Source organism: Haemorhous mexicanus, chromosome 1, assembly GCF_027477595.1.
Source record: "Haemorhous mexicanus isolate bHaeMex1 chromosome 1, bHaeMex1.pri, whole genome shotgun sequence".
NCBI classification, from domain to species: domain Eukaryota; kingdom Metazoa; phylum Chordata; class Aves; order Passeriformes; family Fringillidae; genus Haemorhous; species Haemorhous mexicanus.
The window spans coordinates 133,471,260-133,486,110 of record NC_082341.1 but is presented as its reverse complement, the minus strand read 5'-3'; positions in this window follow the sequence as shown (position 1 = coordinate 133,486,110).

The following is a 14,851-nucleotide window of genomic DNA, read 5'->3' as shown; positions in this document are numbered from 1 at the left end:
CTCTGTGAATGGTGCTTTATGACCCACTCGCCCCAGAGCAGGAAAATGTCACTTGAAGTGCTGCCATGGGTCATGGGGTCATGTAATGTCTTTTTTTTCCAGTTTCTGTATGAGAAGGACAGCCTTGGTGTCTGGCTCTTCAGGGGATCTCCTCTGACTTTCAGGTTATGGCTGTGTGCAGCTAACTCAGATCTGTTCCTTGTTTGTGGTAAGGGGAGACCTTTTAAGAAAACCCCCAAAATGCCTAATCACTTGCATCAGAGATGTGCTTTGTCTTCAAAGTCAAACTAATGCCTAGATTAATTGCTGTCATAAAGCATATCTATTGTTTAATGGTTCCTCTGCACTTGAGCTTTTGCACAGACCTCTATTTCTATTTTAAACTTAATGGGAATACTCATTAAGAAAGGGAAGCACCTTCCCAGAGGTGTAGACTGAGCAGTAACTTTTACAGCCCTTGTCCAGTGCAGTTCCCAAGGGTACTCTGGTACATGTGGGGCTTAATTAAGCATGCTGTCTCCAGAAGTAAATCCATCTCTAGTGTGATTGTTACAGAAATTAAGACTGCCCTAGCAGGAGGAGAACATCCTCAACGTGATTTCCATTTATATCCAGTATTTGGTCCTAGCTCTGTGCCATGGTCTGCTCCCAGCTACTTCCTGTGAGTACACAGATGTTGCTGATTGTGTTCAAACACTGGTGCTTTGCCAGTGTAAACCATCCTCCATGGACCCCTGTAATTCACTTGCTTCTTGTTGCAGACACATAGCATTTCTTAAGACATTAAATAATTACCTTGACCACAAAGATATTTAAATTGGGATTTGATAGCATCATTCCCCACCTCCCTCGCACACGGAAGAGAAAGTGTGATCATTGCAAAGCTATTGAATGGATCAATACTTTAAAAATTATCTTTTTTCAGTTTGTGTTTTTACCAGAATCATAGATATATCCAAATGTCCCTAAGACTCCTGATATGGAGCATCAGCTCTTCAGCTTGTTAAGCAGAGAGGAGGTATTTTTTGTTCATTTTGCAAGTTGGTGTAAGGTAAAGAGGACATGCAGCAGCATAAAAAAACGCATCCTGAAGACATGTGAAATGCATTTTTTTCATGTCAGAACACCAGCACTGAACTAAACCATCTTTTAAGTTTCTTGCTAGGCTTCTAGTAATTTGATTAATTTCTCTTATCATCAGTACAATCTGTATTCTTGAAAGTATTTTGGTGTTTAGAGTTTCTGTTAAGGCTGTTCTTGAGCAAGCCTAGTGTTTGTGAATGACCACCTGGAAGTCGGAAGCTCTCCTGTGCCTCAGCAGGGAACTGAGGCTTTGGCTCTGGAAGGGGCCACTGCCAAGTGAGAGTTGATTTTTGACCCTTCCAGTTACACTGCCATTAAATGGCATTTCGAGTGGAAAGGGAATTTGAACACAGACTTGTCAGTATTCAAACCACAGGCGTCAGAGAGCGGAAAATAATTTTCAGCCTATACTATCCATTGGGGAATGCTAACTATGAAGAGTGAGAGGTTCTGCCCTCAGATTGATTTTTTTTTCTGTGTGTTAAACTGCAGTGTCTGACTTTGTAAGCTGAGGCACAGGTAAAATGTAGACTATCTACCATTTTGACTCATTTCCTCCCCGATCCATAGGCTGTAAGTACCTGATCCTGTGTTAACAGAGCACACTCAAGAAGTGGTGTCACCTCTGATAAATCTGCTTTCCTCTGCCTTAGTGTGAGACATCAGCCAAAATTTGGGTGATTTGCTTCATATTTTGGGATCTTCAGAGAAGTGGTGGCAAATTTAAAATATCTGTCAGAGGGAAAGGAAACCTGATAAGATTCAAGAGAGGAAGTAACGTGTTTCTATTTCCACTGCCCTCTCTGAGGAGGATTAGGCCACACTGACAATCTGACTGAAGAGCTGAGCAGTAAACTCAGGGTTTGAGTTTGTACACCTTGCTGCAGCTGCTTTCCCATAGTTCCCTTGTTTCTCCATCAATTATTCCAGCTCTCAGACCGTTGATTCGTGTGGTGTGTGTGCCGTGTTTGGAGCTGAATTTCCTTATGTGTATTGGGCACAGCAGTAAGAACAAGCAGTAACCCCCATATCCCTGGGTTTTCCCTTACAAGTCCTCAGTCTTAGCATGCAAGGTCAGTACCACTACTGAGCTTGAGAAGAACCAGAGATGCTCTTCTCATTGCCCCAAGCCAGAGCCCTTGTCCCTGAGGTGCAGCCGCCGTCTGAGGCAGAGAGAGACCATTTCTGAATGGGTCACCAATGGCAGTGAATTTTGCTGTTCCCCTCCTACAGCCAAAGAAATGCCCTGTGATGGAAGACAGAGCCAGCTGAGCACTGATGCTGTTCACTTCCTGCTCTCAGAAGGGTTTCCCCCCACTCCTTCCCATGTCTTCTGTTCACCAGTCTGGTTCACAGGACCTTGCTGTCTGACCCAGTCACCTCCAGATCAGCACATCTGCTCTGGTTGCTGCAACCCACGCAGCACTGAAGTGAAGAGTTAAGGGCTGAATAGCTAAGAACTTTATTTCTGCACACCCCTTGCTCTGCTGTCTCTATTTTCTGCCTCCCCCAGCCTACTGCACCAGGAGGCTTGGTTTGGGAGGGAGAAAAGGAGCTGCTGAGGTGAGGGTGGCTGGAAGGAAAGCCAAGGTGCTAAGGCTCACGAGGTGGCTCTGAACCAAGCTGGGCCACGTTGGGCTGCATGAGAGGACATCTGTGTTTTTTTTCCTTGCTGTTTCTGCCCTTTCTTTGTCCTGTAGGTCTGAGCACTATGCTGCCATTTTTTCATGATAAAAAGGAGTTAACAGTGCTTCCACCTCTGCAAAAGCATGTTGAGGCCACCAGAGAAAAGGGCAGTGCTCAAGGTAAGTATTTATTCTAAGAGCAGGACACCTATCTTGAGGGTACTTGAAAAAAAGAGGCAAGATAGAGCAGAGGAATGTAAACATGCTGGCTTTGAAGGCTAGGACCATCTTGTTCAGTCTAGATCAAACACCAGCTTCTAGGCATGGGCACGAGCCCAAGAGCACACGAAGTGCATGCACAGTTCAGTGAGCACACTGGTGTCCCTGGTCTGCACCAGGCAGACACTAACAGCAAAAGAGGAATTAAGCACCAGAGCACACTGACAGAGTTATGTTTCCTTAGAAATCATTAAACCCAAAGGCAAGTTGTTTTATAAAGGAAACACCCTGTGTAAAGTGCAAGAGATGAGAAATGACAGGGAATTGGCTCCAAACCATACTATGAGCTTGGAAAAAGCAGCAGATGTAGACTTGTGCAATTTTCTAGCATGTAATTTGTTTTTACATTATGTACAACTTGAGGTAAAATACACTGAGACCCTGTCCCACAGCTCATGTTAGACAGGCAGCATGGCTGTGTAAAGATGGTTTCTAGCTCTCTCTCCATCCTGTAAAGCTGGCTCCTCTCAGGGGCAGTCAGTGTGTGTGGGAACAAAGTGTGCTGAGACCTGGTTTTACCACTGGCCGAGGCTGCTCAGAGCCCAACAGCTTCTACAGGGCAGCAGCCAGCCCAGACAAAGGGGCTGGGAAGAGCACACACGTTCATGCTGCACCATAAAGATGTTTCTTCCCCCTATATTTCTACTGTAATAAGGAAGATGTGCTCTGAAGCAGCCTGAAGCAGTCTCTCCACTCTCCTCCACTCCCAAGTAGGCAACAAGACAAGGAGCCTTGCAGCTTCCTGTCCCCCACTCTGTGATGCTGTTGTGGCAGCTTTTGTGGAGCACTTGGAAGAAAACTCTGCTTGCATCTTTTCTTCTTTGTATCTTACAAAAACCAAATGGATGCTTTAAGTCTTTCTGTTGTTGTTGTTTTTGTTGGTTTTATTTCTGGATGGGAGAAAACCACAAGAAAGGCTGACATTGAAGTTTCTCTGGAGGCTCCTTTTGTGTGCACGTATGTCCAGCCTTGCGCTCTGAGGCAGCGCGGGTTGCCCTCAGCACAAAACGTCTGCCACCCATGTGAGTTCGTGCACTGTGGTTTGCACTGCTGTGCTCTCAATACCCCTCCCAAAGCAGCCCCTTAGGTCCCATGGCCAAGCTCTTTACATTCGGTGTTTAAACGTTCACTGAAATTTTTTCACTTTAAATTTTTTGGGGGGCTTTTTTTTTAAACTAATGTAAAAAACATTTCTTGAAGCCTGACGTCAGTTGTGGTTGATGGGCTTTGTTTATTCATGCCAGTTAACAGGCTAAGTGGAGGTCTACTGTACTTTTGCAAGCAATCTTAATCCCTTCGACTGAATAGCAAGAAGAAAAAGATGGGTTGACAGAGGCAGTTAGCAGAGATCATACTTACACATGTTTGTTTTCAGTAATTAGTCACAGTGTTAATAGAAACATCCACTTTAAGCAAAGACGGCTGATTTGCACAAACAGTGGGCCATATGCTCTGGTGGGTGTGGAAGGGGGTTGATAAAGCTAAAAAACTTTTCAGGAATTTTTATATGTGAAAACCTGCTATTATATTTATTCATTTATTTATCCAGTGCAATTATTTTTGTGCCAGTTAGGGTTTGCAATATTTTCCGCTTCAAAACATCAGAATAAAGGGGTCTCCATGTTCACCTTGTCTGTCTCTCTCTCTCCTCTCTCCCCTGCCTCATCACACACACACACACACACACACACACACACACACACACACACACACACAGAACAAGGGAGTTTTTAAGTGGCTCTCTATTGCTCAGGGCTTACATATGGATAGCATATGAAAATGAGCTAGGCTGTAGGTGTTTTAACAATGTAATTTAGATATGTTGCCTTTTTTACTTTTCCAATGGTGCCAGAAGGGTTTTGCTGCCAGAGTATGAAAGCAACTGCTGCCTTTTACAAAGATTTATTATTTTTTGGTGATATGACAGACTAATACTAGTTCCAAAAGGGTAGATATGCTGAGTTGTTAACATACCCCTTTGATTCCGGCGCATTCTGTTCCTGTCAAGTGTAATGGGGAAACTTCCTATATGTTATGAAATGATATTCAGCTCCATGTCTCTCCAGTTTTGGATTTGGTTTTGATTTTTTTCCCTAAACAATAATATAATACTTTTTTCCCTAAATAATTGTTTTAACTTCAAACAGAAGCCTTTTTTCTCAGACAAAATCATAGCTTCACTTTCATAAGGAGCTCATAATCGCTATAGGTTTTCAAGAGAGGAAACTGTTTGAGTTTGTGTTTTTGCTTTTGCTCACTGTTGTGTTTTTAAGCATGTTTATGATTTACTCAGCATGATGCTTTTGACTTTGCTCGTGTGAAACATCAGATATTTTGCAATTCATTCTCTTGCAGTAGGCTCAGAACAGAATCACAAGCTCCAGCTCTGGGGTGCATCCCTGACTACCTGTGGGGAGGTGCCAGAGACCAGCATCTTCCTCTGTGTGTCCTCTGAGGCTGGTTTTCTGCCAACCATTCCCAGTGGGGCCTGGGCACTTTGAGAGGGTTTGTTCATTTCTGAGTCACAACAGCCAAGTTGCAAAGCAATTCACCACTGAATCTACTTCCTGATGCAAAATATGATTCTCAGTTTTATTTACATCACTACTTTACAGTTGAGAAACAAGTGCATATCTATTTGAAAATCTAAAAGTGTGACAGAAATTAATTCACCACTTGTAAAACAAAAAAACCCCAGGCCCACACCATCCAGGCACAGACACAAAGACTATGACAGAAACAGCTCTGGCATGTTGCACCCACAGCTTCTTGGACTTTCTTTCAGAGGCCTCTTTGGTCATCCATGTCTTTGCACCATGGTTTGTCCCACAAGCTCTGTAATGTCTCTCTGTTGTGCAGGCTGCCCTTCACACAGAGGCCAAGTCCATAGCAAGGAAGTAAGGAAGGCAACCACTGGCAATGCCCACATATTTCAGTGTGAGGCAGGGAAAAACCAATGGGAAAACAAGGTTGTAGTGCTGCAGAACAAAGAGAATAATCTGCTCTCTGTGTCCATGAGCAAAGGCAAAGAAAACAATGAGCTGAAGTTGTGGCAATGCTTTAAGTTGCACACTGGGGAAAATCTTTTTCCTGGAGAGGATGTTGGCGCCCCAGTGAGGACTACCTGGGAGGGTTTGAAATCCCAGTGACAAGAGAGTTATTATGGTCAGGCTATAAAAAAGTCTGCCTGACTGACTAGGTAAGGAGTCTGCCTTGGGACTAGGATGGACTGGATGAGTCCCAAAGTCCTGAGGGGCACCTGTTCCCCTGATTACTGCAGCAAACTGTCAGCATTATCCAGCATTGCCCTTCTCATTTGCTCCACACAGGCCATGCCATTTTCAAAAGTGTCTGCTGGATAGACTTTAGTTTGTAACCATGGCAGATGAGAGACCTTTTGCTGACTCCTTCTTCAGCTGCTTCCACGGTGGTGTTGTCACAGCTGGCTGCTGCTGGCCTGGGTTTGTGTGGCATTTGTACATCCCTTCATTCCTCTCACAAGGCATCACAGCTGAAGGCTTTGGCTGGACACCACTGGTGGGCAAAGGTGGCTCAAAGGACAGGCCAGCCTGGCTCTGGCGCAGCTGCTGCCTTGTAGGAAGCCAGCAGCCAGCAGCCCTTGTGGTCCAGGTACATCTTTGCCTTTACCAGCCTGGCTGGCTCTCCTTAGGAGTGTTTGGCTCTTTGCCCCTGGGGTCCCAAGGAGGAGATGTGCTGTGAGCAGAGGTCAGGGCCCTAGACAGGGCTCAGGCTCCAGTCGGAAATGCTGGAGCCAAAGCCGGGCTGCTTTTGGCTCCCCTCCCAAACCAGGGTAATGGCCTACCAGCAGTTTGACTTTGAGTCACTGTGGTAATTCGTGTTTAAAATCATCATTCTTGGCACATGCACCAAAGATTAAAACAAAACAGGAAAAATTCCTCTCCAAAATGACAGATTTACATACCAGGAAGAAAAAAACCCACATAAAAATCTGATTTGAAGAACACAATTATAATATTTTACCCTCATTTCACTAACCATTTTATTGACTGAAAATGGAGCTACCTCAAGACTACAGATCTGAAGTGCTAACAAATTAAAACCATCCCCGAAGGAGAGAGACCACTAATCTGAAGCACGCCTCCCTTAAGAATTTCTGAAGATCTATAAATGCCATATGCTGAATAGACAGTATTTCTTTTAAGGTACAAGTAATTTTTTTTTTTTTTCCTGAATAACTGACCAAATGCAGTCAAAAAAGGAAGGAAAGAAGACAAAGGACACCACATAAGAAAAATAAAAGTGCTATACCAGCACGAAATACCAGCCAACATGCATATGGGAACACTTATTTGATCATCTAAATATGCTTATTTTATACAGTGGATATCCAAAAGTGATTGCATTTGCACTGATTCACTTAATGTAAGAAATAAAGTTGGCCCAATATCCATATTCCATAAACAGAGGTAATAAATTAAAGAAGCTGAGGATCTTGCTGCCAAGGCACATTTAAAACATGAGCCAGAAAGAGAGCACAGCTAAGGAGAATTGAAGAAAAACTGAGAGAAAGGAAAAGCTGTTGTTTTGTAAATATAATATAACTCTTTGAAATGCAGGAAATGGACACTAGGTGAAGACTCTTGCATGACTCTGGAGGCCTCAACACTGTTTCTCCTGGCGGGTCCAGAGAGTGACGGTGCCTCTCTCCTGATGGAACACCTGTCCCCTAACTCCTGCTCAGGTCTCCCAGGCTCAGGAGATGAAGTTCTACACTGTTGTGGCACTTCTGCAGGGTTGTGACTTGTGCTGGGTGTACTTCCCTTAATATCTTAAATTACAGTCTGCACTGTAATGAAACACATGCACTCATGTTATGAAATACATAAATATAAACTGACAACACATATGTGCTTTAATATAAGACAGAGAATATCTAGGATGCTCTCAGTCACTCAGTTCTCACCTTCATTCTCTGAGCAGTCAGTGAGTCCCGAGGAACATCAAGGAAAAGAAACACAGACTCTTTCAGGAGAATCCTCCTGTACGTGAACTAGACTTGTCATAATTTCATAGGATGTTTGACCTCTGGCAAAGTCCTCCTGAGATGCCTCAGAGCTGCCCAGAAAACAGAGATGTGAAGACATCAAGTGTAGTTTGGCACAAATGCAGCCCTTTGCAGCTCTCCCCTCTCTATGAATAGCTAAACCAATGCTACTTAAACCCCATACATGAGCTGAAACCCCATATATGTCCCTCAAAGTATATTTCAGCCTTGCATCATACCCTGGACAACCTCAGGTGAGATGAGATGTCAGATGGCTACCTCTGGTTACACTGACCTGTCTTTATTTTGGCCGTGGGTACTGTGGAAGGCAACAGGGTTTCTTTGTAGATGTTGGCTTCCAATCTTCAGGTATTCAAAACAAAATGTCACTGGCTAGTTAGTTTTGGAAGAGACTTTTGTTTTGACAGGAATAGCACAAAGTGTTCAGAGGAATGGGTCCTTGCTTGTCTGTTTCAGTGCACCTGCCTGGTAGAAAAGGTTTTTCTCATGTTCAGGTGGAAATTCCTGAGCATCAGGAAGTTTCTGCCCATTGCCTCTTGTTCTATTGCTTGGCACCGCTGACAAGAGCCTGGCCCATCCTCTTGACACCATCCCTTCAGAGACTGATAGACATTGGTGAGGTCCCCTCTCAGTCGTCTCTTCTTGAGGCTAAAGGCAGTGAACAAGCTCCTGCACGGCAAACTGGTCTCAAGATGATGCCATGCAGATTTTTAGAGGAGCCTGGGAGTGGGTGGGATGAGATGCTGCTGTCCACTGTGCCATAGTGAAGCAAAGGAGGAGCTGCCAAGTGTGGCAGGAGCACGGGAGGGGGCTGCAGAGAGCTCACAGATGGAGCCAGGCGAAGGGACAGCTGTTAGCAGGCATGGACGCTGCTCGTGCCTTGAAACCAGGGTCCAGGGCTCTCTGGGGAATCAAATCGTTCTTGGATGACATCCACTTGGAAATTCCTCCTCAGTAGAAGGCAGAGGTTTTCACTCAGCAGACTGCTTGGGAAGGCTTTCATCCCTTTTTTCCCCCAGTCATTTTTCCCTCCTTGTACCAAGTGCTAGCCTCCAGCCTGCTTTTCCTGATGCAAGCCATGTGGGCTGGAGAGCTGCTCTGCAGTAAATACTATCTGGGAACCATGTCCTTGTGCACTGCAAGTATTTGTCACTCTTCAGGCCATAAACTTCCCAAGGAATCTTATTTTTCCTGTTAATATGGAAACTGAAAATTACAGGAACTCCTCACTAAAATGATGATGCTATCTTATTTCCTGTGTAACATGGATTGACATGTACATATGCTGCTGACATGTCAGAAAAGCAGCTATCTGCTCTCAGGCTTGCTAGAGCCCACTCATAGGACACAGATCCAGACTGAGTGAAGAAAAAGGGTGTTACTGTGAAAAATCCAGGATATGTTTCTCAAAGGCAAGTGAATTCTTTCATTTCAAGATTAAGAAAAAATCCCCCTGCAAATAACTTGGAGCGGTTAAGAGGAAATATCTAACTGGAGTTCACTAAAGGAAGCTCTAGCATTAAAAATGTCCTTCTAAAAAAGGGAGGGCTTTGTGAATGACAGACACAATACACAATAAAAATCAATATGGTTTTCATCTTTCTCTTATACATGCCTCTAAAGATAAGTTATCCCTTTCTTCTCAATTCACACTGGGATAGCAGCAAATACTGAAACAAGGACACATGATTGTATGCACATACCAACGTCTCCATGTTAATTTTCTCTTTCATCTTCATATGTCATCCATAAGTTTTTTTGTCTCATTTGAACTGAAGCCAAAAATATTTTAAAATATCAAACACTTGCTGCAAAACAATTGGCCACACCAAATTTCTGTCCATCCTCATTAAAAAATAAAATTAAAAATTTCAGAATGTTTTGGTTCTGGTTTAGACATTCATATTTTTAAACTCTTTTAAGAGTATAAATCAGTTGCACTTTTGAAATTTAAGTCACCTGTAAATGATGACCCATGCTGTTTTGGAAAGATGTGATACAGTCACTTACTGTTCCTGTAGCTTAAAGCCATTGTTCAAATGAGACTCAGAAGAAAACCAGCTTTATCCTACAGGTAGATTTAAGGTTTAGTGATCTATTATTCACTATAAAAAAATCACAGAAGTAACTTTACATTTACACAAATGCTTGCTGGACAATTCACTGTAGCTCTGTCTTAGGTAGGGCCATTAACTTATATATTGTAAGAAATATTTTTACTGCCCTGTGGATGCAAGGACATGCCGGCAAAAACCACCCAAGAAGAAGACAGATAGTTCCAAAATCTTCTGCTGCTCTTGGGCAAGGGAGAATAGACACAAAATCTGGTCTGGAAGGTTTCTTTTCTGGAGATACAACAACAACACCTAAGGCAAAAGGCACTTTCTTGCTTTCTGGCAAAACAAGCCATGCTTTAAGCAGTTTTGAAGCTTTAAGCTACAAAAGAAGTTGTTCCTACTGTTCACCTTTGCAGGTGAGAAGGCAGCTGGTACCACTGATGACATGAGAGGAGAAAGGGAAGAGGCGTCAGGTAGGCACTGTGCAAGGGGATGGAGGATATGGTCAGTCCATGGAAATGGGCTGCTCTCTCAGCAAGTTCTCCTGCTAAATATGTGTCTAAATAGTTCCCCAAGTCACTAGGGTTTCAGGCTTGTTTGGTAGGGTGGTTTTTGACAGCATCATTAGCATTTGCCTTAAACTCATGCAGGTGCTCTTTAAGAAATTCACCTTCAAAATATATAGTTTGAAAGCCTCCTGATGTGGATGATGTTTTTTACAAAATTTCCTGACAGTATTTTGAAGAACAAAAAGTTGTGCAGACTTTCTATAATGGGAGCAGGACAAGTATTTCAGCTGCATGGGGTGTGATATATCATTTATTCTGGCAAGCAGAGCTATGTATTTGAATGTGCGAAGAAAAAAGAGGACATAAAATTCCCTAGAACTGTGATTAAACTGCAAAGATGAACAAAACAACAAAATTAGGGGGAAAAGGGATGGTTGTATTTGTGTACTTCAATTAACTGGTATTGTATAGGAAGAATTAGACATAACTTCAGCTATATATTGGCTGGTCAAGTTTCTAACAAAATTCTTTGCCCTAAGGAATTTTTGCTACTGAAAGCATTTTGTGCTATTAGGCATAATTCTGCAGCAGATTCCTTCTAAAAAAGGCCTTGGTGCAAATGAAGGTCTTTCTTTATTGAGGAATCAATGTAACCTAATAGTGATTCTTGAGGGGACACAAGTGAAATGAGAAAAAACAATTATTCCTGCTCATGTTTTGTTTTGTTTTATTTTTTTTTTCAGCTAGTGAAACTTGAGGAAACAGTGTGAAGACTTTTGATTATTTGTTTCTATTAAAAGATCAAGTCCTGCTTTCCACTGGAGTACACTGAAATGTATTATAACAAGATCTCTGTTATCTTCAACAAACTAAAGCTATCACCATTTACTCCAGCATGAGAACAGATTCTGCCTACAGAGTCAAAGGATACAATTCTGCCCTGAGGCTTAATTTGTCCTTTTTATAAAGTGACCTAAATAAAGCATCGATGCCACCAGGAGAACAGCAGGTTTTGAGTCAGGCACAGACACCATTTTCCGAGTGACTGCTTCTCATCTTTGCAATGCATAGCTGCATGTGTGGGATGGCAGCAAGACTAGCAGCTTTGCTGTCACCAAGTCTGAAAACACTCTGCAGTTGAAAGGTCTACTCTTCTGAATGCTCTACATTTCCTAAAATGCATTTTCTTATTGAGAAATTGGTGTGCCTTACATGGGTGTGGGGCAGGCCTCGTGTTCACTTTTTTGGGAGATTTTACTAAGCAGTTGCATGTAGCAACCTCAGGAGGCAAACCAAGCACACCTTGGTGATAGGGGCTGCACAATTTTCACAGAAACACAGTATCAATCATTAGGTTTTAAATGACCAACCTTTGACCAAGCATCACGTTGTCAACTAAACTGTAGCACTAAGTGGCACGTCCAGTTGTTTCTTGAGCACCTCCGGGGGGGTGACTCCACCACCTACCTGGGCAGCTCATTCCAATGCTTAAGAGCCCTTTCCATGAAGAAATTCTTCCTGATGTCTAACCTGAACCTCCCTTGGTGCAGGTTGAGGCCGTGTCCTCTTGTCCCATCAGCAGTCACATGGGAGAAGAGACTGATCCTCACCTTGCCACAACCTCTGTTCAGGTTGTACAGAGCAATTGGGTCTCCCCTGAGCCTCCTTTTTTACCCAGGCTAAACAACGTCGATTCCCTCAGCTGTTTATCATAGGACACAAGATTTTACTGGGGTTTGAAGGCAATTGTTATTTGACCTGTCTACTGCACAGGGTTGGAGAGCAACACTTGAAAGACCAGTTAAGAAAGAAACAGACTATTCCAGGAGATGCAGGCTTGGGAATTAAAGGAGGCATAGAATCACAGAATCACATTATTGCTGAGGCTGATCTGGAGCTCGCTGGGCCCAACCCCCCTGCTCAAGCAGATCCACCTAGAGCTAGTTGCCCAGGACTGTGCTCTGACTTATTTGCTCATCTCTTTAACAAATTAAAGCTCTACTGGAGCAGGAGTCATGTGCCACTGTTCTCCAAGCCAGTTCAGAGCCAGCCATGAATGGCAATTTCTTCTTGCATTTAAATGTGTCTCTCTCAACTGAAGTGTTTGCCTGAGGAGTCAGATGACATTATTTTGGAGTTTTGTATTCTGAGGTCACTAAGAAATTCAGAAAGCTCAAGTTTTTCCTTCAGTCATCTGGTAGCTGTGAATACTTCCTGCAAACAGAGGCTATGAGGGGTAAGATGAATAAGGAATAAGGATTTTGGAGCTCCCACAAGAACAGACTGAGGGCAAACTGTGTCAGCTGACATCAAAGGAGGACAGACACAGGGTGGAAGAGCAAAGGCTTAAGAGAGGTGATCAGTTTGACAACATTTGGGGAAGGTCTTTGTCAGCCACCCATTCTCTTTCCCCTGGGTTTATGGGCTTCACTGAGGCTCTCTGAAGATGTCTGAGTTATGCTTCCTTCATATATTTGTGAACATCACTCCTTCCTCTCTTTAGATGCAAGCTTTGAACACGGAAGACCTCTCTGCTGCCTCTGTCTGCAGGTGTTTCTGTGCCACAGCCAACAGGAGATGAAGCACTAGATGAACTCGGGGCTGAGGTTTCTGGGGAAGAGATCAGAATGGCCCTGCTTCTTCTGTGTCACAGGAGAGGAGTGGTGATGGAGGCCAGCTTCTGACCCTGCCCACCTCCACGGGGCATTTCCATCTCAGCTAAAAATATCACATCAAAGTAAATGGTGCACTTAGCAGCGCTCTTTTCTCTTAGGTCAGGTATTTTCTAAGCACTTCAAAAGATTATTATTTCTGAGAATATTGTTGCTGTTTGGTATGTCTTATGATGATACTGGAAAGTCTGGTAAACCAGATTTGGGATGATACAAAACACAGGGTCGATATAAAAATTCTTTACCCTTTCTCTACTCCTACACTTTGGTTTTTGTTCAGCAGGTTCTCTTGGCAGTATTTCTTAGGTCTGGGGAACCAAGCAGGGTGCAGATCCAACCATGAAGGTCTCAGTAACACAGGCTGTGCTCAGGTACTGCCAGGTAACCACTGCCTGCTCTGAGTAGCATTTCTGAGTATCTGGCATCTCTGGGTGGGCTAAGGAGACAAGGCAGGTCTGTGTCTTGATCGTTCAATTCCCTCTTGTCAGTGAGAAATTACAGATCTCTGTCCTTCAGGGGAGGGCGAGGAAGGCTGTAAGAGCTCAGCCTGCCTCTCTCCCTGCGTGGTGCACAGCAGCTCACCAGGCTGTAGCTCTGCTCCTTACTCCTTCAGAGGTTCCAGCTCTCCTCTCTCATGCCTCTGGTTTTAGTACCTGGGGCTGTCCTGAGGAGTGCCTAAACTTAAACTCCTGAAAACATGGGTACACAATGTGACTGAAGAGGCATCCCTAACATTTGCTGGAGGAACTTGAAGTGGAACACTACTTCTCTTTCAGATAAGCTAGGAATTACCCACAAGCCCACAGTCTGAGGATAGAGGAATGCAAAGAAACTAGGGTAGTAATCAAGCAGCATGTCAAATGGTTCATTCCAAAAGTACAGAGCATTGCCAGAGAGGGAGGCTCCTGAATGATTAGAACCAGAGAAAAACAGGTCTGGAAGGGACTTCAGGAGGTCATGTAGTCACTTCCCTGGCCCCCAGCCAGTTTGGTTATATGTGTGTTGTTCCTGACAGATGTTAGCCTAAATTGTTGAGACGGTCAGTGCTGGAGACTCCACTTCTTCCCCAGGCAATCTATTCTAGTACTTCCCTAATTGTACCATTAGAAAGTTTTCCCTAATGCCTCAGAAAATTTTTATACACTTCCTTTGCAGCAGCTGAACTCCAGTGCTTCTTGACCTATCCCCTGCAGATGCAGAGGGCAGGTTACGCCTTTCCTCCTCACAGCAGCCTCTATGTACTAAAAAGCTGTTACCATCCCCTCCCCCGACTGTTTTTCTTGAGACCACACCAAGCTAATCCCTTCACTATTTCCTCCAAGGTCATGCTTTTTCAGACCTCTTGTTGCTTTTCTTTGGACATTCTCAAATTTGTCCACATACATCTCAAATTACAGCCATTGCCGAGGAAAAAATACACAGCATTTCTCTAAGGATCTTTCTTCAGCTCCAGTTTTTATACACCCCACACAATGTTTGCCTTTTTTCATGACACAGCTTTGTTTAATTTTGTTCTCACCAACCTCAGATTTGTGATTAATCCTGTCAAAGTGCAGCACCTTGCATTTTCACCGTGGAA